This window comes from Gastrolobium bilobum, unplaced genomic scaffold, assembly GCF_033153095.1.
Source record: "Gastrolobium bilobum isolate Gb01-03AN ecotype WA unplaced genomic scaffold, APGP_CSIRO_Gbil_v1 utg5503, whole genome shotgun sequence".
Classification (NCBI taxonomy): Eukaryota; Viridiplantae; Streptophyta; class Magnoliopsida; order Fabales; family Fabaceae; genus Gastrolobium; species Gastrolobium bilobum.
The window spans coordinates 197,448-220,682 of NW_026897634.1; the positions used below are offsets into that span (position 1 = coordinate 197,448).

At 32.9% G+C, this 23,235-nt stretch overlaps 1 non-coding gene across 1 annotated transcript; it reads right to left on the bottom strand.

Moving 5' to 3' along the window:
- Nucleotides 1-4,279: 4,279 nt before the first annotated feature.
- Nucleotides 4,280-4,351, bottom strand: TRNAM-CAU (transfer RNA methionine (anticodon CAU)). Its single transcript has one exon. It is a non-coding gene; the product is annotated as a tRNA-Met (tRNA).
- Between the last annotated feature and the right edge of the window lie 18,884 nt (nucleotides 4,352-23,235).

Genomic DNA, 23,235 nt, shown 5'->3' on the forward strand with positions numbered 1-23,235 from the left:
TTTATATGTATATAGTTTTATCTCCTATAATTTCATTAATTTAAAGTTGGGGAAAGATTTATTTACAAATCATTTTTAAAATTTTTGTTAATTATATTATGTACTCCAGAAAGTACAGTATTACTTACGAAAGTAAATAGTATAATCCAATGTACTTCTGAGGTACATAGTGTAATCAGTGACGGACCCAGAAAATTTTATTCATGTCCGCACACTCAATGGTGGAGTTTGCCCCCAAAAAAATACATTAAAAATAATAGAATATAAAAAAAATTCAACTTAACATAAAATAATAGTAATCAAGAATAACTAAATTATTATAATAGAACAATTATCTTTTATACACATAAAAATATATGAGATCCGTATAAGATTATGTGAAAATATGAAAGAAAAATAAAATTTAAATTTAATATACTTTTATATGTGTGTATTTTACCTTATAATAAGAGGAAAAAAATTATATCCATTAATACATTGGACGGGAGGGGAACTATTCCATTTTCCTTGGGCAGTATACAGATACAGAGACAGAGTTTTTTTATATCTATATTGGGTTTGAGACTAATAAAAGCCTTGTGGTAGGACTTGGGAGAAGGCATATCATGGAACTCTTCCTATGTAAATAATTTTTTATTTTTTTTCAAAAGTTCATATACGCACTTGAGGACATGTGCGTGTGACTGGGTTCGTCAGTGAATGTAATTTATAAATAAAAGTTTGAGTAAATATTTTTTGAATTCTTAACAAAAAAATATGATCTTCACTTTAGTCCCTTACAAAAAAACAAAATTAGTCTCTGAGGTCTCTAAAAATTTCAAAATAGACCCATTTTAGTCCTTTTGAGAGACTAATGTGGATTTTTTTGAATTTGTAAGAGACCACGATTTCAACTAAATGGATCCACTTTAAATTTTTTAAGGATCTCGAAAATAGTTTTTTTATAAGAGACTAAATTAAGAACTGTATTTTTTGTCAAAGACTTAAAAAAATATTTAATCTAAAATTTTTTAATATAATCCTTCTCTTTAAAGTTTTCTAACGTGGCCCAATGACATAATTAATTCCGCTGGTCCCGCTAGCATGATAAATTTAGGGTCTTGCCACCCGTGTCACTGGTCATGCAGATACTGCTTCTTACTGTGCCGCGTGGCGAAAAAGCAATCATGTTTCTGGTGGGGCAAAGAGAACTTAAACATGCATCCACCAAAAGAAAGAGAACTTAAACATGACAATTCCCGAAGTTTATTTCAGAGTGTGTCACTTTGATGTTTATTATTTCTTTAATTTAAACATTTTTATGGTTTCTTTAAAGGGTTTAATAAGAGTTATGTTGTAGGAAAAGTGATTGTGTTATGTTATAGAGATTCGTTTTGCGTGCCAGAGTTTTTTTTTTTTTTTTTTGGTTTCAAAAATTGTGGGTCCCACAAAATGTTGTGTGTGTAGGAAAGTTGTTGTGGTCATGTTAAATTATAGATACAAAACCCTTCTTTAAATATGAATTTTTTATTTATTTATATAATAATTTACACATCTGTTTTTATTTTTGTTGTTTATATTTCGGAATTTATTTTGACAATCGAATAGCAAATCAGTTAATAATAACTGCGGCTCGGGAATTACTGGAATTCTCGAGGATTCAATGAGGTCCTTTTGTTAGAAAGAATCACAATATATATATATATATGGGGAGAGATCATTTGACTCCAGAGTAAGATTTAAAAGTCTTACTCCTCATCCCAGCCCTTGATTTCCGTTCATCCAACGGTTAGCATTTATTTAAAATTAATAATTAATTAATTGTTGTTACTTATTAAATGTTAACCGTTGGATGAACGGAAATCAAGAGCTGGGATGAGGAGTAAGACTTTTAAATCTTACTCTGGAGTCAAATGATCCCTCCCCTATATATATATATATATATATATATATATATATATATATATATATATATATGAGGTAGGATCCTTTGACACCGGTGTCAAATTTTAATTTTGACACCTCATCTGAGAGCCGTTAGATCAAAAAAGATCAATGGTGTCACATGCTTGCAAATCAGAGTCGTTGATCTTTTTTGATTTAACGGCTCTCAGATGAGGTGTCAAACTTTAAATTTGACACCGGTGTCAAAGGATCCAACCACTATCTATATATATATATATATATATATATATATATATATATATATATATATATATATATAGGGGAGAGATCATTTGACTCCAAAGTAAAACTTATAAATTTTACTCTTCATCCTAGCCGTTCATTTCCGTCCATCCAACGGTTATAGTTTAAGAAATTAAATTAATTAATTAATTATTAATTATACCATAAATGACAACCGTTATTTCCGTTCATCAACGGCTGAGATGGGGAGTAAGACTTAAAAGTCTTACTCTGGAGTCAAAAGAACCCTCCCCATATATATATTATAATTACTTTCTATCTATCAGCTCCTTTCCCCTATTCTTAATAATTTTATTGTGGTGTTACTTTCAGAAAAGGAAATTCTCACAAATTCATTATTTTTTATTTTTTTTCTTCAAATTCTCTTCCCCATCGTTAATTTTGTGAAACTCTATATGCAAAGTGATCCGGATAAAATATAGGTCCAACCAGGGTCCAAAAACACATAAGGAAGCCCAGGCTCATTGAAGATCAGAAGCAAAGCACAAAGAACAAACACAGACGCGATGCCCTCATCTCGACACACAGACGTGATGCCCTCATCGCGACACACAAGACGCGATACCCACATCGCGTATGAAACCTTCTATAGGAAGTAAACTTAAGGCCAAGGCAGCTCCACCGCGCCTTAACTCCAGTAAACAACGGACAGCTCCAGCTTACCACAACTCTACTACTAGACACTATGGTAGATAAGGTTACTGAGGTCCCCTGACTGACCTGCAGCCCAATGCTGGGCACTCAGAAGCCAAGCCGCCTTAACTAAGGCAGCATCTTAACTACTATATAAGCAAGCGATATACCACTAAGGTACGATCATCTTTACTTAATCATCACAAAAACATCTGCCTCTGATACTGACTTAAGCATCGGAGTGTCTTCGCAGGTACCCCAATTTGGTGCAACACGCCAACGTGAAGGACAAAACTCAAGCACTCTCTAACAGCAATACAAGGCCCAAGCCACTAACAACGTAAACTCATTCAACCTTGTGTGACTAGGGCTCGATACATATAGGCTAGTCCATATTGTATTTGTTCTGCAAAGTATGTTGTACAAGTAACGTTTTTGTTAACTTACGAACCCTTTGATAATTGGTACGATAAAAGTTTTACGATAGAAAAAAGAAGAAAAAAGTAAATTTGTTGATGGAAGAAGCAAATTCCATTGGCCACAATAATCTTTTTTTTTTTTTGGTATGCTGGCCACAATAATCTTGATTCAAATTATAGTTTGTACAATAATCTAAACCCACGTTTGAATTATGTTTAAACAATCTCAAAACGAAGTTCAAATGAAAGTGAAAAAAGAAATATTACTTTTCTGTTGGATCAATCCATAATTCGGAAACAATAATCCAAACATGATTTTAGTTATGTTTTTGCACTTTATAAATTTAATAATTTTATTATTATTTTGTTTTATAATTAATTATAATCAAAATGATAAAAAAATAAACATCAAAATGGAAAAAACGAATTATAAAAAATAATTATTAGGCAATATAAGAAATTATTAAAGATTCTACCCACTTGAAAAAAATACTATATTCGTAATTCTTAAATGTAATACAAATTATTATTATTATTTTTTTTGTAAATATACAAATTATTTTGAGGCTTTGAATAATATTAATAAAAAATTTTGTAACTGTTACATAATTCATGACTAGTATTTTGTTTTCTTTTTATTTCATTTAAATATAATTTTGTGGAAATTGTTCACCTAGCACCTTTGAGATTATTATAATCCATAAAATGTTGAAAGTAAACATATCTTTGCGTAAACAATTAAAATAATTAACAAAATGAAAAAATGATTAAAAATTTGATTTATATATATATATATATATATATATATATATTGTGTATATATATTGTGTATATATATATATATTGAAATAATAAATAATCAAATATATACATTTGAGCACCCCCGCCATCCAAACACACATGACAATTGACAAATATACCTCTCATTAGTTACATTTAAAAAAGCTGAAATTTGTATTAAAAAAAAAAACTGAAACTTTAATGGCGTTACCATTAAAAGCCATTGGCCAAAAATAAAATTGCAACAGGAAGCCACTCTTTATCAGAGCCAGGTTTCGATCCTGGGACCTGTGGGTTATGGGCCCACCACGCTTCCGCTGCGCCACTCTGATTTGTTGACAATAATTGTAAGTAAATAATTTATATTATAAAATCCAGTTTATGATTTCTCACATTCTAAACGTTATCTAAAGTGGTCCACATGACGCAGCTCTTTTCTTCCTAAAGTGGCATGATATCTCTTTTTCTAAAAGATGAGTGTTGAGCAGGATAAAAAAAAGGGATAACAACGTAACATGGTAGCCTTGAGACAATAGGTTGTGGGGGTGCACTGCATAGATGAGGGAGAGAAAAAAAAGACATCAAAAAGCATGAAAAAAAAGTAACAGCTAACGGTGTATTCATAAGTCATAATACTTATGTGTCATGATCAAAAGTTTGATGCTTTACTTAACTGGATCGACAACGTCTCTTGTCCTTGAATCTAGCATTCCAGCTTGTGAATTATTCTCTTTTGTTACTTTTCATATTTTTATTTTGTTTACTTTTATTTATTTATTTTTTCTGAGAGGGGTTTCTGTAACACCCCGTTCTAAAACCGGTTTGTTAGCATTACGTACGGCATCAAGCACAGTTACAATCACAAGATTGAATTAAAACACGGATAAACTTTTCCTCTTTATTTATAAACGTTTTTGTTTTAATTACCTTCTCGCTTTTCACTCAGTCCCGCAATAAAAAATTTGGACGATCTACCTAGCTGAAACTGAATTAGCTAGGTGCTACTGAGCTATTACGGCTTATTATTATACAATAAAGTTTTCATGACATTCTGGGCTGAACTAACAATATTTTAATTGGGTTCTCATCATTGTTCAGCTATTTATAACTAGGCATCATTATCTCCTAGAATGTTTAGAAGCATGTGGGCATGCTATGGACAATATACCACAAGGGGTTCCTCTTTCATTTCTTTCGATCTAGACAATAACACCTTGCCTTTGGAAAGGTATATATTTTGCCACTTCAAATTTCATGCAAACCAATCAAATGACAAATGTTTTCACCCCACTCCACATGGCTGGTTACCAATAAGGTTTTACTCCAAAATGGATTATTTAATCATGCAATAAGAAAATGGTGTGTGGTTTTTGTCTGAGTGTTAACTTGGTCTTCACACAACTTTATTAAATACTCAAATTACATACATATCATCTATTGATATCAATATGATTCGTAATTAGTTGAGTATTTCGAAATAACATTTGGTCATTGTCAGGTTTAACAAATCATAGATATATGCGTTGAGATCTAATGCAAAGTATCGCTTTGTTTGGTTCAAATTCCCAATCACATTAAGTGTCAATTTTCGCGCTTTTTAATATTTTATTGACATCTTTACTTGTAGAATAGCGGGTGAGGAACTTCCTTAAGAAGACGAGACGTAACTATAATTTAAACAAACATGCATAGGTGTAGTTTTCTTAAGACAACTTTTTAGTTGTATAGTTATAAAATATATAAAGAGGGGGCGAGAGTTCAAATTTCCTACAATGCACTCCATCTCTTTTTTTTATCATTTTTTTGGCTCAAATCTTTAATGGGCATTAAGAACTATGTCACTAATGAGCCTTTCTCTGAAAATAAAAAAAAATATTAAAAAGGAAAAAAAAAATGCCATGTATTTGCTCTTTCTTCAACCAATTTTAGAATTGGCCGTTGGCAATTACTTTAATAGGGATTTTTTTTTTTTTTGAAAACGTAGAATTTTAAAATGTATATATTAAAATGAAAAGGATGATAATTTTAACAAGTACCTTTTAGCACGAATTTAGAGAAGAGTTAAAAAAATGTAATATAACTTGGTCCAAAACACGCTGCAAAAAAGTCGCTAGATGTGGTATATATAGTGATGAGGGATTTGGGTGTTTGATTTAAGTTATGTGTTCAATTCTCATCATTATATCTAAAAAAAAATAGGCTGCAAAAGATTGAAATCAATTGAATTTACAAGGTAATGAATTTGCCATCAGAAAATAGTACACTACAGCCTTGCAAAGACAAAAAGAGTGCAAGTTTTCACTTACAAATTACAAGTTGCAAATTATCTCCATCCTACAACAAAATGTATTGTTTTTTTACCACCCAAATCAAAGCTCTTAAACTGAATAATGGAAATTCTCTTTATCAGATAAATGCAAAATTACGAGGTCCTTCACTTAAAGTGGGGAATCCCCTAGGCCCTATCACATTGGTAAAGCCTCTTCTTTTTTTTAGGAGCCCTATATTGTCTACTTAAAAAAAAAAAAAAAAAAGAACTGGCTACTATAATGGGCTTACACTTAAAAGTGTATTATTATTTACCTAATAGCCCATACAACTTTACTGAAGAATTTAAGCCCATATGTTCAAACCATGAATGAGCACTATGCTTAAAAAACAAAAAGGCACTATACATTGGGAAGAGTTGTTAGCTTTTTTTAATTAAGAAATGGGTTTAACATCCCAGCTTTTGACATTTATAATAAGTGACCGATGGCAATGGCCAAACTCACCGGCCATTAAACACTGCCATGATCAGGGGTTGGTTTAATTTGGGTGATCAGTGACGGAAGCCAAAGTTGCCAACCACTGTCAATTATCAACGGGTTACACCGTTGTCAAATTTCAGCAAGTGGTGATGGTAGTCAAAGTCATTAGCCACTAGATTAATCGCTAATAACTATGAACGGTGAGTAGATTTGGTGCCTGTTTGGATCCTCTTATTTTTAAGCTAGAAGCTACTTATAAGCATAAGTTAGGCCAAACAGATTTTGAAAAAAGCTCTTATAACGAAAAGCTCTTTTTTTATAATGAAGAAAAAAGTTGAAAATTAAAAGCTCCTAGGAGGAGCTTTTTTTTAAGCTCTTATCTGTTTTTCTTGAATTGTGTGCTTTTTTTTAAAATGAAGAGTGATAAAGATAGAGAGAGAAATAATTTTCTTGAAATATGTGCTTTTAACTAATTTTTAAGCTAAAAATTTTATGTAATTTCCAAACAGCTATTAGCTTCTTTTTTTAAGCTTTTTTTTTTAACTTTAGCTTATAAGTAGCTTCTAGCTTAAAAATAAGAGGATCCAAACAGGCTCTTAGATAAGCGGGACAAACAACCGTGATAGTGGTTGTTTATAACATGCAATGTGGAAATGATATGTTTATAAAAAAAATTTACAAATTTTTACAAATTACACTACGTACTCTGAAAGAGAATATAGTGTAACTTAATATTCTCCTAAAAAAACATAATATAATTTATAAAAATTCGTAAATAAAAATTTTATAAATATAATCTTTCTCGTCACCATCAAATCCAAGCGAATGGGTGTTCCAAAGGAAACTGTCAAATCTTGTATTCTTGATATCAAATCATATACGTACGTAAATAATCCAAGAAACTGACTTTACTTTTTAGTTAAATGATAAATTCAAATAAACTATAAACAGGGACAGGGTTAAAGTAAGTTTTTCGAAAGAGTTAAAGTAAATAAACAAGGGGACAATGTTACGTTAAAAAAATCACTTTAAAAAAATTTGAGGGACCAAGGCCTCCCTTAGTTCTAACGTAGAACAGTGACGGATCTTAACGAAAAATTTCGAGGTCTCCATGTAATGCTTTGATAATATTTGAGGAGGGTTCTTTACCAAAAAATAAAAAATTGAAGATTACAAATTATTTGGGAATCCCTTAACCTACTAAAGAAGTTCTTATTATTATTTTATTATTATTATTTTCGTGGGTTTCTATGAATCTCTTAACATATATCCACCTGTAATTAGACAAGTATTTATTATTAATAATAATAATTGAATCCCACCTATTTAATATATCTGAAAAAAAAAATATAAATATAAAAAATTCACATAATTAAATTATGTAAAATTTTAATATAAAAAGATTCATATCCAAAATAAGTTGTTTTAGCCTAGGTACTACCTTAATTTTCGAACTGAAATACTTAAAGTAAGGAAGCACACCTCTTTAATCATTAGGCTAATTCAATGAGTTGGAATATGTGACATAATGATTACACTTCAAATGTCCCCGATTGGCTTTTGTTTTTTTAAGGTAAGCCATAGTGCATGTGCTGTAGTCCTTAGAATAAATGATTCATTAACAAAGGGTGAAGGCAAGCAAAATAATTCACGCCTTCAATGAACAGTTCTGCTTGCTCCTTAAGTGAATTAACATATTGTTTGCTGAAGATTGAGTTTGATTCTAATGATTAGTTCATGTTGCTAGCCACTTTTAAAAATTTGCGGGTTTCCAATGCAGTTTATCCTCGACCATGAAGTCCATGAGAATCAGCGTCCCCGTGCCCTGTGATAATTACTGAATCTCAGTAATCATAGAAACCGTTTAAGCTTTGCTTTTTGGGATCTCTTCTTTTGATCGAAAATTACAGAAGTTGCTCGTTAACTACAAAGTGCGTCCTTAATACCCATAAAGTTTAAGCTATTGAGCGTGTCCTTGACGTTAAGATTGAATGGTCCCTCCGTAAAGACCTTGAATGAGGAATATACTTGAGATGGAAAAACAATTATTTGGGAAAGATATAAGACAATACTGGGCATGACCTTCAACTAATGCCGACATGGTAATTGTCCAAATTCCACACGTAATTAGTACTAAAACAAGTGAAGTCATCAACGGTGGAACATCTTTCAATAGGCAATTCCCCTAATTAATAATAATCAATTCCACCCAAAAGGTAAATATTATATTAATATTTGTATATGAGGTAAGATCTTTTGACATTAGTGTCAAATTTAAAATTTGATACCTCATCTGAGAACCATTAGATCAAAAAAGATCAACGACTCTGATTAATAAACATATGACACCATTGATCTTTTTTGATCTAACGGCTCTCATATGAGGTGTCAAACTTCAAATATGACACTGGTGTCAAAAGATCCTACTTATTTTTATATTATATGTTTCTAACATAAGAATTCATTCAAATTGAAGAGTGAATAATGTACGACTTGTAATTATTTAATCACGAAGACTCTATAATATCATGTGTAAAGTATCAATTTAATCAAAAATATTAAGTTGTTAATTAAAGATCACATTAATAATTTTATATTATATTTCTTTAACACTCTTTGTATACACTACAAAAATTCAAGCATTTTGTAGAGGTTATATTTGCAAATTGTGGCGTCTTTGCCCCCCACTATATATATTTGTGCCATTAATGGGGAACGCCAGTATTGCATGCGCCACAAAATATTTTCTGACGTCTTGGTGTGCAACGCCACTATTTGTTGAAACATTTTCTGGAAGTTATAGACCCCCACAATATGTTACACTTTCTGGAGTTCATTAACCTTCACAATATGGTTCACTTCGTGGAGGCTATAAACCGCCACAATTTGTCTCACTTTATGGCAATTTTGGACCTCCACTATTAACTGCATTTTGTGGGGATTTTAGACCACCAATATGTGAGAGTTGAAAATTTAACACAAATAGGCTTAGGAGTGGGCCCTATCATTTGATTTGTTATCCAATTACTAGAATGTGATATCCCTGAATATATAATTTAAAAATCAGGACAATTTAAAGTGGCAGAATTAGAGTTTTATGAGAATCATCTATTCAACTCAAATTGACCCAATGATTATTTTAATGATATTTTCCCAGTGCATAAAGTACATATTCCTGAACTAAAGAAAACACGCATATTCTCTATATCCGAATAGGAACTTATCTCCTTTATAGCTTTGTTAATCCATATGTGACTTCATAAATGTTACTTTTTGCCAAACCAACTTCCCTAACCAACATTTGAAATATTTTCTTTGTGCAACATGTGTGCCTGGCCAGCCATTATTTCAGTTTCATTATCATTAAGTGGAACACCATTTTCATCATGAAAGCTTTGGACCCCATCTATTTCCTCTGTCACGCCAGCATTTGTGGTAATCTCCACCATGTTTTCTTATATCCTGGATTCCTTGTAATTATTCTTGGATGGTACCTTAGCTTGACTTTCTGGTTGAAGTTCCATTTCTTTTTCTTCAATCTCTATGAAAATCACTTCCTCGCTGATAAAGGAGTCATTTTTTTTACATCCAATTAAGTGCCAAAATTTTGTGTCTATTTGATCTCCGTAAACTCCGCCCATGTGTGCTTGCATGCATGGTCTGTCCCAAGCCAAGATAAAGGAGGAGGGTTGGCGTCAGGTGTAGCGAACTGGCCATAAAAAACAGCTACATTTTTATGTGATGAACTCGTATGATTTTTCGTTAGGGCGTACCCTTCATAGCGACGCGTTGCATCGGGCCCCAAGTGTAGTGAAAAATGTGTTAGGGTCCTTGCCCCAAGGCAAGGCGCCAGGTCTCCACCGGATTTGGTGAGAAGTATGTCAGGGTCCCAACAAGCAGATAAGTGAGCGTGGTGGGCAAGTACAGCCCAGGGGTTAAGGATGCGATTGGGAAGCTGGAACATAGGAACTTTAATGGGTAAATTGAGGGAGTTAGCAAATATTTTTGCTAGAAGGAAAGTGAATATTGTTTGTTTGCAGGAAACTAAGTGGGCTGGAGAAAAGGCCAAGGAAGTGGATGGAACTGGTTTCAATTTATGGAACACAGGTATTAACAAGAGTCAAAATGGTGTTGGAATTATGATCGATAAAAGTTTCAGAGATAAAGTTGTTGACGTCAAAAGGAAAGGCGACAGGATTATTTTGGTTAAGCTTGTAGTAGGTGATTTAATCCTGAATATCCTCAGTGTGTATGCACCCCAAGTCGGATTGCAACCAATTGATAAAAGCCAATTTTGGGAAGACTTGGAGGAGGTTTTGAGGGGAATACCTCGAGATGAGAAGATTTTCTTAGGAGGAGATCTAAATGGTCATGTTGGTAAAAGCAATGGAGGTTTTGGCTATGGGACGAGAAACGAGACTGGAGAAGATATCTTGAATGTTGCACTAGCCTACGATTTGATGCTAGCGAACACCTTTTTTCAAAAAAGGGAGTCACATCTAATCACATATCATGGTGGTCAAAATCGTAGTCAGATGATTTCTTTATGGCTAGAAGAGAAGATAGAACTTCTTGTGTCGATTGTAAGGTCTACCCTGGAGAGTGTGTCGCTACGCAACATAAGCTGGTAGTCCTGGAGGTTCGGTTCAACAAAGTACTTACAATGAGGAAGATGGCTCAGAACCCAAGGATAAGATGGTGTAAGCTTAAGGAGGGAAAAAAGAGAGAGTTCAATGAAAGAATGTTGCACGAAGGACCTTGGGAGTTTGATGGAGGAGCAAATGCAATATGGAATGAGATGGCTAAGTGTATTCAAAATATGGGAATGATGGTGTTGGGAGAAAGCAAAGGAAATGGATTTCATACAAAGGAAACATGGTGGTGGAATGGAGAGGTGCAAGAGGCAATTAAACATAAGAAAGAATGCTTTAGATCTTTGCATAAAAGTCCCAGTGAAAAGAACTTGCAAAAGTTTAGATTAGAGAGAAAAAATGCAAAGAAAGAAGTGCGAGAAGCTAGAGGCAAAGTTTTCGCTGATTTGTATAAAAATCTTGGGAGCAAGGATGGTGAAAAAGGTAATGTAAACTTGCAAAAATAAGGGATAAGAAAAGTAAATATCTCACCCAAGTTAGATGCATCAAGGATGAAAATCAAAAACTTTTGGTGAGAGATGAAGATGTAAATGAAAGATGGATGAACTACTTCAACAAGGTATTTAATGAGGATGGCGATATAAGCGAGGTGGACTTGGAGGACGCTTATGATGATTTGAATAGAAGATTTGTGCGCAGAATTAATACACATGAAGTTAAGGAGGATTTAAAGAGGATGAAGACTAATAAAGCCTTAGGACCTGATGGCATCCCTATTGAAGTGTGGAGAGGCCTGGGGGATGTGGCAATAAAATGGTTGACCAATCTTTTCAATAAGATTCTCCAGACAAATAAGATGTCTGATGCATGGAGCAAAAGAATAATTATGCCTATCTACAAAAACAAAGGAGATATACATAATTGTTCTAACTATAGAGGCATTAAGCTAATGAGCCATACTATGAAGTTGTGGGAGAGGGTTATTGAGCATCGCTTGAGGAGAGATACCAAGGTATCTGTAAATCAATTTGGATTTATGCCAGGAAGATGTACCATAGAAGCCATTTTCTTGATGCGACAACTAATGAAAAGATATCGAGAAAAGAAGAAGGACTTACATATGGTGTTCATAGATCTTGAGAAAGCATATGATAGGGTTCCAAGAAAAGTTTTATGGTGGGTTCTGGAGAAGAAAAAGATACCATTAAAATATGTAAAGGCAATCAAGGATATGTATGATGGAGCTACTACATGTGTGAAAGCTTGTAACGGAACATCAAGTTATTTCCCTATCACGGTAGGTGTACACCAAGGGTCGACTCTTAGTCCTTATCTCTTTGTCTTAGTTAAGGATGAACTAACAAAAGATATTCAAGAGGAAGTGCCATGGTGTATGCTTTTTGCAGATGATATTGTGCTTATTGATGAGAGCAAAGATGGTGTTAATAGAAAACTTGAATTGTGGAGAAGCACTTTGGAATCAAAAGGATTCACATTAAGTCGGAGCAAGACTGAGTATCTGAAGTGTGAGTTTTCTCTAGTAAGAGATATAGACCAAGATCCCGTGCATCTAAGTGGTCAAGAGGTACCCAAGAAAGATGCTTTTAAATACCTGGGCTCCATTTTGCAAAAAGGTGGAGAGATTGATGAGGATGTAAATCATAGAATCAGAGCAGGGTGGATGAAATAGCGTAGTGCATCTGAGGTTTTGTGTGACCGCAAAATCTCCCTTAAGTTAAAAGGAAAATTCTATAGAATAACAGTAAGACTTGCAATGCTATATGGAGCTGAATGTTGGCCAGCACATAGGCAACATGAGTATAAAATGGGAGTAGCAGATATGAGGATGTTAAGGTGGATGTGTGGTTATACGAGGATGGATAAGATAAGAAATGAAGATATTCGACGAAATGTAGGAGTATTACCGGTGGCTGAGAAGATGAGAGAATATAGATTGAGGTGATTTGGGCACGTAATGAGAAGGCCCTTGGATGCTCCCGTAAGAACAGAAGTTTGTTTCCAAGAGCTCAACACACAAAAAGGTAGAGATAGACTGAAACTTATTTGGGGGAAGGTAGTAAAACAAAATTTAATGGAGTGAGATATAGATTGGCGGACGGTATGCCTTAGAACAGAATGGAGAAAAGCTATAAGTATGGTGGAAGATTAGACCCGTTGTTATTTCTATGTTCCTTATGGTCCCTTTTTAGTCCTTTTTCCCCTGCATTTTCCCTCTTCTTCTTTTCCCTTTCTTTTTTTTTACTTATATATATATATTAGTACTATTCTATTTATTTATTTTTATTTTTATTTTTATTTCTATTTTTATTTTTATTTTTATTTTTATTTTTTTCAATCTTTTTGTATCTTTCATTTGGGTTCATCTACTACCGACCCCAATTAATTTGGGATAAATGTGTTGTTGATGTTGATGTATTTGTTCTCCGTACCTTCATAAAAGAAGACACAAATGTTCTCCTAGGTCTGGTTCACAATAATATATATTTTAATGAGTAATGGTACACAAACTTAAACAATCCAAAAAAATTGAACTGACTATACAAAATCAATTTATCCTAAAAAAATTGGTTGTCTGGAACAAATAAATACAACTTCAATATGGCTTCACGTGCACCGCGCTTATCAATTACTGTGTTATCTGATACAAAACAATGATCAAATTATCTGACAGCCAAAACTTTCAAGTGGTTGCAACAAACTAGAACAGTCATTAAATACCTTGTTTTGCCAAATAAAATTTTATTTTCTCATATGTTGGAAACTGTATGGCACCATGACTGATACCAACCATAGCAGGTACAAGGCCACTATTTATAATAAAGGTTATTTCAGATGTCAATAAATTATTAATTATATAGCTTTATACATTAACCATGATGTTGCATTTATGACAAGTAACACCAACTTGTATAGCCATCGGATGACCTCCTCATGAGCAATTCTCTTCAAAACAGATAACGTGATCCTATATGGCACAATATCAAGTCTGATTCCCTAGGTCTGCAGTAACAAAGGAAGCAAACTTATTGTACAGAACATACATGCACACACACACACACTGATGATAAGCAGAGTAAAGAAAGTCATGTAGTTTTAACGTACATACATCCTTGTATACTTATAGGAACACAAGTATACTTGTAACAACAATCTGTTCAACGCCCATATATCCTTGCTCCTAAAGGGGATAACATGATCCGCCCCAAGGAAAAACATAAAAACTAGCAGGTTTGTAAGTTCATTTTTTCCCAGTTAGAAAGTTGTCATCTTGCATGGATGTAATACTCAATGCCAGCAAACTATGTCAAATTTATTATGCCTTTGTTGCCTTCTTATCTGATGAAGACATAGTTCTAGTAATGGTATGCCAAAAAGATAATAAAATTCTAACACATCTATTTCCAAGACATTAATGATAAAAGATACATCAAAATAGTTTTTAACCTTAATAAACAACTAATTGAATATATTCTAAGCATTTAATGCACTCATGAATAATGTCAATTATATATGATAGGTTGATAGCATAAGCAAATCGATGACAATAAAAGTTACCCACTCCCAGTCGCACATTTGACACAAACAATAGTTTTATTTTATCAATAACTGAAAAAGGAAGCAAAAAAAAATCTAAATCAAAAGGAAATCAATATTTTCCATTTTCCTAACTTACTATGACTATGATATATAAAAAAGATGAAGCATGTATTAGTATAACCTTTTAATCTCTTGAATTTAGTAGCTCGAATTTGATTAATGGTTTTGGGACCGTTGGGATAGTCATAATGTTCAACGAACTCTTTGAGAAACTCGTCTTTGGCAGCGTGCATGTTGAAGAGAAGATTCTAGTGTGTACAGAACGATGAACCAATAGTGAGTTCAAGAGGCAACTAAAGTGCATCACAATTGCAGAAATGTCTCTTCAATGACACATGGATAAGATGCTCTGCATTTGGTCACCAAATAACCCCAAATTTGATTGATGACAGTGAAATCAAAATTGACGATTTCACGATGAAAGGAAAGAGAAATGAACTATATAAGATGAATCAGAAGAACTGAAGATTGAAGAGAAAAATTAGAATTTAAAGAATTTTTGTAAAAATTGAAGAAAAGAAAAAAAAATGAAACCATGCTTGAGATGGATGAAACTCAAATCAAATAAAGAGAAGGTGAGTTACCTAAATGTTAGGGCATGAGTTTGGGAGAGAGAGTTCTAACTAACCTTGAGATTGTATTCACACAAGTTTAAGGATAGTTATCAGACTTATAGGTGAGGTTTTCAGATTCGAACGAAAATGGTGAATGACGGCGAAAGATGAGAAACCAGAATGCAGTGGTTCTACGATGGAAGAGAATTGCAGTGGATAGTGGCGTTTGCAAACAACAGAAAACGAAAAAAAAAATAACAAAATATCTATGGCAATCTAAAGCGGCCAGGAAATTACTAAAATTGTCATAAAAAATAAATAAATTGTAGGGGTCAGTAAACTGCTAAAACTCATATCACATAGTGGCGATTTTTCTAGAACGCCACTAAATAACCTCCAACAAAATTCCTTTTTTGTAATGACAAGAATTATATTTATAATGATTTTTAGTCGTTCATGAAAAACTTAAACTTATTCAATATGCTATTGCTCAAAGTCTTTTTTAATTTTCAGAAATCTCTAAGAATTTTTAATTTGATTAGGGAAAATTAAACTCTTTAAACTGTATAAAGGTTTTCATTTGAAAATTGTGAAATAAAAGCATTTGAATTATATGAATATATTTTTAGTGTTATAGAAATACCTATTTTTTACAAAATAAATAAATAAATTAAGATATAAATAAAAGGGATAAGATATTATACTTATTTTTTTTATGTTTATTCTACCAACTCTTTTTTCAATATTGTTATATCAGAATCTTACGAGGGAGAGAAAGAGTGAAGGTTAGTTTAGATTCTGAAATAATAGCGTTGGAGATGAGTAGGTAAAGTCGGCATAAAAAAAGTTACGCACAATATCCTATCCCAAATACAAATAAGAGTAAAGTACATTTTGAGTCCTCAACAAAAATCATGAGGCCATTTTTATTCCTTAGAAAAAAAAAGTTGACTTATGGTCCCTCTGAAATTCAAAATAGACTCAGTTAGTCAAAATTGTAGTCCCTCTAAAATTCAAAGAAGACCCACGTTAATCCCTCAAAAGGACTATCATGGGTTTATTTTGAATTTTGTCAACTTTTTTTTTCTAAGGGATTATATAAGGCCCTGTGATATTTATTCAGGACCAAAAAGGTACTTTACTCTTAAATTAACCATAAAATTAAGGATAATACTTTTATAAGTTAGTTTTTGTCATATTTAACAAATAGGAAAAAAAATTCTGTTTTTGCTGCAGAAAAGTTTTTCTATTAAACTCACATAAAAATGAGTGAATTTCATTATAAAGAAGAAAAAAAAAGAAAATATTAATAAGACCCACACACTTTTATGTGAGTGTGGCCAAAAAGAAATTCTGCAACAAAAGTAGAAATATTAAACCCTAACAAATAATGTACCAAACGCTTGGTATTCCCCTAAAAAGATTTTCATTTAGGTGAAAATACTATCTATATATAGCGGTTGTCCCAAGGTGCATAGAAAAAATTGTTAATAGATGGATTAATGGAAGTGTGTTAGAAATGTGACTTCCACACTCAGGAGGGGAGATGAATTGAGTATTACAAACTTTTCGCAAAAGCCCATTTCTACTTTCTAAATTATTATTTCAAGCAAACTTTGATATATAAAAAGCTAATCAATATATTCAAACTTTCATATATGTTCTATAAAAGGATTATAGAACATATACTTGTGCATACAAAATATCAAAAAAGCAATTAAAGTGCAAGAAATAAAGAGTTTAGAGTTTAAAAAATTACAAACGCTATATATCTTGGTTCGATCACCATCACATGTGACCTACGACCAGACTGAAGTCACTCGATCAAATCTTTCACTATCTATCAAGTTTCACAGGTGATTGACAAACCTCTACAACCTCCAAGCTTCCGGGTGCTTGGAAATCTTTCAACCTCCAAGTTTACAGGTACTTATGAACCTCACAATTCTCTCCAAATTTACTTAGGTATTTTGTTACCTCTGAAATACAATGAGCCTCACAACCATTTCAACTTAAGAATACAAGAAGAAAGTGTTTGGAAATAAATATACACTCTTAAAGTATGGATATACACTTGGAACACTATAGGTATATGGATTTTTAAGATATGAGCTCAAATATGTGTGATCTTTGAAAGATATGAATGAATACACAAATGATAGTATAGAAGCTCTCAAAATATGTTTAAGATATGTAAAAATGATGACCAAAACATTTTAGAGTCATTAAGGATGTATATATAGTGTTTCCGTTGGAAACTAGTCGTTTATAGCCGTTATAACACTTTCTGGATGGCAAGTAATCAATTATTATCCTAAAGTAATATATTACTTTCATTTTCAACTTAACAACAAGAATACTATTTCGTATTTGGGGCATAATTTGAGCTATTCTTGTCGAATTGATGTGATCTTGGTCTCGTTGAAAAGATAAAAGAGTAATCTACAACTTCTATGACAAAACAAGATTCAAATCCGTCATCTTGGATATGAAAAGTTATCTTGAAGATAGCAGCAAAATTATGTAGCAAATTTTAAGTTCAAATATGTTATAACTTGCTTCTAACTACTTTTTATGAAAGATATTGATTTGATAAATATGTTTTGAAGTTATAAAACATGTCAAAGGTCTTTTCCATGGGTTTTTCAACTTTCCTTCAAGTATATAAAGGTTAATTTGAAAAACATGTTTACTTTGAGAAAACCTTTGAGCTTATGCAATACAATCTACCATATATCCTTACATATGAGTCTAAGTCCTAAATATATATTCTAAATATGATTTTAGACCTAGCTTCATGTCTTGTGTCTTGGATCATTATTCTTCACCTGAGCTTGATGCTTTGACTTGTTGGATATGACAATGCTTGACAATTTGTTGGTTTTGCTCCTTTTTCACCATGTTTGTGATATTTGACTTTCTCTTAGATGTTGTCTATGATTTGTTACCTTTGATCTTAGTTTTGATATTCTTCCTTGTGTTACTTGATTGAATTGCTCTTGGCTCCTTTCAATTCTCAAAGCTCATCCACGTTGTTGCAACTTTGATGTCACTGATCTTCTTGTGTGGCTCCGATATGCATCCTCAATCCCCAGACATGGTTAATGTTTTATGCTCTTGGTCAAAGTTGTTCTCTTTTTGTTGTTGCCTCTTTGTAATTAGCAAAATATACCTTGTATCTACATAGTGGACCCACCAATATCTCAACAACAAATTTCTATACCAAAATTAAGATGATTTTATCTAGGAATCCATAAAATAATATAATTAATTGTTTCTCTCTCCGTATCTTTCTTTAGACTCTTGTAAATTAGCATACTTTTGGTGCAATGAGAGTAGATGCTCCCTTATCAAAAATGAAAAGAGAAGTAATATGAAAGAAAATAATCATAAAGGTACGGTAATATAAATGTGTTACTTTTTCCATATCAGGTAAATTATGCACCAAGTAGCCGGTATATCCGTATTATCAAAAATATTTTCCTTATAAACAAAGACAATCAAATAATACAATTTAAAGATAAAATAAATAGTTGAAGATTAGAGAAATTATAAATTAGATATATCCTGGTACCACTTATGATCTACGTCCAGATTGAAGCCGCCTGATCAACTTTTCTACTAAAGGTCAAGCTTCAAAGGTGTTTGACAAATAGCTACAATCTTCCAAGTTTGTTGGTACTTGGTAACTTTACACTTCACTCCAAATTTACTTAGGTATTTGGGTACCTTTCAAATACAATGAGTCTCACAACCCTCTCAAATCAAGAATACAAAGGAAAAATGTTTAACAACGGCTATGTACTCTCAAAGTAGAAATAATACAAATTAAAGCCCTATTAGTAGTGATGAGTTTCAAGAATAAATCTCAGTGTAATATATGATCAAGAGGATGAATAAATGAATATAAAAAAAGTAGGTGCAATGAAATCAGTCAATTTAAGCTCAATAATCAATGGAGCAGTGATTAAATTTGGTTGGAGGCATAATAAATGAGTATATGTAAGTTTTGGAAAAAGTGTGTGTCCTTTTAAAGGACATAAACTTAGGTCCTTTTAAGAGAGAGATTTATACAAAGAGGTGTGAGTTCCCCTAAAAAAATAAAGATAAAAAAAAAATATTTGGATCTCAGCTCTTTGTGTCTATCTCTCTCTTAAAAGGACTTAAGTTTGTGTCCTTTAAAAGGACACACACTTTTCTCATAAGTTTTCCCCAAAATATGGCCGTTACAATTCTTACTGATTAGTTAGGATTCAAGTCCTTTTAATGAGGGATTCGAATCCCTTTAACTAACAATGAAGGATTCAAATCCTTCTTTGAATGATTCGAATTCCTTCAATCAACAATGAAGGATTTGAATACCCAACTGGGAGGGATTCAAATCTTTTCATAACAACAGCAAAATATGTAGTCTAAAAAGGCCCAACTTGGATTCCAATGCCTCCAAACCTTTCCAAAAGCATGTTCTTGAGTTGAAAAAATATTTCAAGGTTCTAAGACATGTCAAGAAAATTTTCCATTGGTTTTTCAAATCATTTTCAAGGATTTAAAAGCTATGAATCATGCAATTTGAAAATCATATTCACTTTGAGCTCATTCATGCAATTTTGATCAACGACATTTAAATATAAGTCTAAGTCCTATAAATATACTACTTGTGGGCTCTTTGACTTAGGTTATTCTATTGTAGCTTGAATCTTGATCTCCTTTGAGCTTTGTCAATTGTCTTGATTGACTTCACAAATATTGATTTGATTGATTGTCATCTTAGTTTTTTTTTATTGTTGCAAGGTGTAATACTTCATAGTCTTATTTTCATGTTTGTTTGTTATTATCAAAACTCTTGCATCTTTATATTTTTCATCTTGAGTGCATTGGTTTCACAAGAAGCATTACATATCATGCTATGTATTTTATTATTTTACCTCTAAACATGATTTTGTAACTATCATTTTAATTTTTAAACTGTATTAAATGCTAATTTTATAACAAAAACTTATTAGTTATAGAAATATAAAGACAAAAAAGAGGAAATACATTAAGAAAACCTATTTACTTAAATTACATAGCTGTTTTAATTTTTTTTCGTGTTACATTTATATGCAATTATTAGTTATATCTACAATTTGCATACAATTATTGAAGTAAATTTACATTAAAAAAACCCTTCAAATTTGAGGATGTGATTTATTGTATTTTATTTGTAAATTTTACATAGCTATATGGAAGTTTGAGTAGGGATATAAATGGGTCATCTTAACAGGGGCCTACGACCCACTATAACCCCTCACATTTATAAATCATATACTAATATATTAAATGAAGATTAAAGGGATGGATTAGTGAGAATCCTGGAAATTAGGCAAAAAAACAAAGAAAAGGTAAAACGGTAAATAGCCAAACACACAACTCTAGGAAGGCAAAATTGAGTAGAAGGTCTCAAATGATGAAAATAACCCTGGAAATGGATTCAGAACAGAAAATTGAGTGGATAGGCAAGTTTCAGAAAATTCAGGAATAATGTTTTTACCGGATAAGAATATTGTGGTACGATTGCACCGTAAAACGTGCCGATTGAGTTTTGAGCTCTAGGTGTTGAATACAAGTTATAAATGCTTTACAGAACTAGGAAATATGATTTCTGATAAAATTTGACGAAAATTAGTAAGTTTGGGGAAGCGTGCCTACGACGCGCATAACAGCTTAAAACAGCATTTTCTCCGAACAACCGGAAAACTCAGGATTCATCTGATCAAGGGTAATTAAAGGACAATGGTTAATTTTAAAAATTAGAGTTTCTAAATAGGTTGTGAAGTTATGGACGTTTAGTGAAATCGGAGAGAAATTCAAGTTAGTTTAAAATAGCGTGAGGTGGCGGTGGGGCCCACCTCACTTAAACCACTTAAGACACATAAGCACATGTCACTATTCATTCATCACTTTCCCCTCACCCTTCTTGAAATCTGTGGCCCTCCCTCCCAAAGACCCCATTTCACTTCCAATTTTCTTCCTCTCTTAACTTAGTCATTTAGGCACCAAATCAAGAGATTTTTGACCGGAAATTTGTTGGAAACAACATTCTAAACACATTGGTAGTAGTCTTAAGCCTTGAATCCCTCTATATTTTGAGAAAAAACCTCCCAAAAGTCGCGGCCAAGTGTTGTAGATTTGTGCTCATGGAGTTGTTTGAAGCTTCAATTGTTTAGTATGATGTGGAGGAGCCCTATACCTACCTTTAGAATAAGTTTCATCACATTTGAATGGTTGGATTGTTGATTTTAGTTATGAACCCTAATCTCTTTGTGTATGATTTGTGTAGTTAGAGAGCTCAAATAGAAAATGTGTATTAGATGATTATGTCTTAGAATGATGTATTAGAGCTATAAATGCAATAAAAATTATTGGTGAAAATGTGATTTTAACTTATGAAATTTTTGGATGATGCCACGACTTTGTGTTTTGGAATTGTGTTAGGATTGTGTAATTGGATTGTGGTATGGTTGTATGATGTTATAATAGGATTGTATGAGGTGTGGAGTAATGGAATTGGATTGAAAATCCCTTGGAGTGCACCTATGGTGATTTCGGCCTAGAGAGGAAAATAGAGGAATAAGATGTTGTAAAATTATTTGGATGATGTTTTGTGTATTGTATGTTAATTAGAAGGGTTGTGTGATGCTTGGAAGGTTGGAAAATCAATGGAAAAATATTGGATAGTGTGAAATTGTGGAATTGGACCTAGAGCAAATTATTAGGCAAAATGATGGTGAATGATGTAGGGTACAAATTGGCACCTAAAATGGCCTTTTGGTAACCTTGGGGTGCCTAAGAAAAATGAAATGAAAATTTAAAAAAATAAATTGTAAAAATACACTATAATGGCCAAACCTACCTATGTGTAGGGGAGAATTTTGACGTTTTTGTATTTTGATAGAATTGTCGTGTTCTGACGATCTGTATATGGTCGTTGTAGGTTGCCGTACGTGGATTTGAATCCCGAACCGTGAGCTCGGTGGGTTGCCCTTGGTCCCGGACCAAAGGGATTGTGGTGAGTATTTTAAATCATGCATTTATGCTTGAGAATTGGCATGAAATTGTTGAATGGGAGCTGATTGGGAATGTCCTGTGTAGGCATTTCTGTTGTGTAATGAGCTCGGAATATATATTGCATTGGAGCTACGTGGAGAGGATTATACAGGTAACCTCTTGGTACTGGGGTTTGATCCCCTTGTGTGTTCCACCATGCCCGTTGAGGGTGATGGTAGGAAGTGTATGTAAGTAATATAGGATAACATGTTCATGCATATAGTATGTGTGTTGGTACATAAGATGTACCGTGTCTCTGGCCAGTAGACGTGTTGCCTTCGGGCGTTACGGACTTCCACTGGATAGGTCTCTGAGAGGGAGTTCCAGTTGACCTGGGGTCGTGGTGTGTGTTCCGGATAGGAGCACACTAGGAAGTCTCGGGTGGTATTGGATGGAGGGTGCCTTGGTTTGATGGTCTGGGAACACGCCTTGGTTGAGACCCGTAGGCTTATATGTCGAGGCCAATAGGTTGGACATTGCGTGGTTTTGGCATTGACCATTTCAACTTCGTCGTATTTTGTATCCCTATGCTCCCCTATTTCACTAAATCCCTTGCTTTATCCCGTTTTACAGATGTTATGTTATGTTATTTATATGCATCGAAGTGAGTCATTGG